This window comes from Brachycentrus maculatus, unplaced genomic scaffold, assembly GCF_059751285.1.
Source record: "Brachycentrus maculatus isolate JH-2025_06_01 unplaced genomic scaffold, ASM5975128v1 h1tg000190l, whole genome shotgun sequence".
Taxonomy (NCBI): domain Eukaryota; kingdom Metazoa; phylum Arthropoda; class Insecta; order Trichoptera; family Brachycentridae; genus Brachycentrus; species Brachycentrus maculatus.
The window spans coordinates 1,823,745-1,825,326 of NW_028280941.1; positions in this window are offsets into that span (position 1 = coordinate 1,823,745).

Sequence of the window (1,582 nt, forward strand, 5' to 3'; positions counted from 1 at the left end):
ATAAATAAAAAAAACAATTTTCATTTGTGCATGTTTTTGGAATACCCAGAAAATGTACTTTATCCCAGCAAAAGAGGCATATTTTTAACTTAATATTTACCCGCTACAGGGCAGAAAGTGTTGTTTTTGCATTTTGAAGAAAAGGTATTGTTTGATTATTTTTTTAAATAAACTAAATATTTTTCAAATGGAGAAAAAACCTTCAGGTTTTACCTAAAAAGATCTGTTACACAGTGAAGCGTTCAATTAGTGGCTTGATTATTTATTTTAATACGTTGTATTATATTTTTAAACATTAAAGACGTTCTTGAAAGGAGTGAGCGATGTATGTATTATTTTTTTCCATCCAAAAATGCTACAATTTACAATATTCGTACATATGAATATGAATGCACAACGTACACATATTTCGATCAGCACCCACACGGTATAATAAAATGTTAATATCAACCAAAAACCTTGTTTTTATAAACTTAAATGTATCATTTATATTCTCACGATATTTAAATGATTTTCAACTAATACTACTTCTCACGGCGAGCAGTTTTAAATTTCAAATTTGCTGCTTTATCTAAAAATACATATAGATTAAATTTTCGAAACACAGAGATAATCTCTACGACGTCGCATGACATTTGGAGGATATTAATATTACATATCCATTAATGAATTGAATAATCAAACTGATTTTGTGTATTCATGGAGTCAATGGATTCTCAATAATTCACATACTCGTATGTCAAATTTAGCAAACTCTCGCGAGAAGTACTAAGTAAACTGCACTAAGCAAACCGTGTGAGCTGACACAAAGTAAACAATTTCGTTGATTGATTCTGCTGTTAATTTTGCGGTAATATCAACTCATTTTACTTTAAGTTTTATTTGGTAAATACCACTATTTGTTAAAATGCGTTGTGACATGTGTTTCGATGTATTCCTCGTCATTTTTAAACACCGTATGTGAAGGTAAGTCTTAATACAATGACTAAAGCCTTCCCTCTATTGTCGAGATACAAAAACAGCTTGTTTTTTTCTTGAATGTTTTTCGCAGATTCTTTGTTTCACATTTTATAAACTTTATAACATAAAACAACTTTTAACCACTTCTTTACTTATACATTTTTTCTTCAACCGGTTTCGACAAGAACCTTGTTATCATCAGGGGACTGGATTCGGACTTCACATACTAATAAAAGAGTTTCTGCTCAATAAAAAGCTTCTTTTCATCTCACCAATAGATTTCTCTAGTAAAGTTCTAGTGATTCAAAAATAATGTTTCAAAATTAGTTCATATAATATATTGCACTTCCGAGAATTTGACTAGTGTGGTTGTTAATAATGGGTAGAATTGGTGAATGTTACACGTGTGTAATGTGATCACTTAAACCAGCCTATAACGGTCGTCAGCCTCGTAAATGCCCAGACTTCCATATTCTTCCTTAACTTTGATGAGATGAAAAAAAAATACAAATCATTGAATTTTGAATCTTTTCACTTCAAAGTAAACTCACTAATATTTATTTCCAATTAAACATAAATCCTTTTTTACTTGCACCACATCTGATCGGCTTGGGAAGTAAAT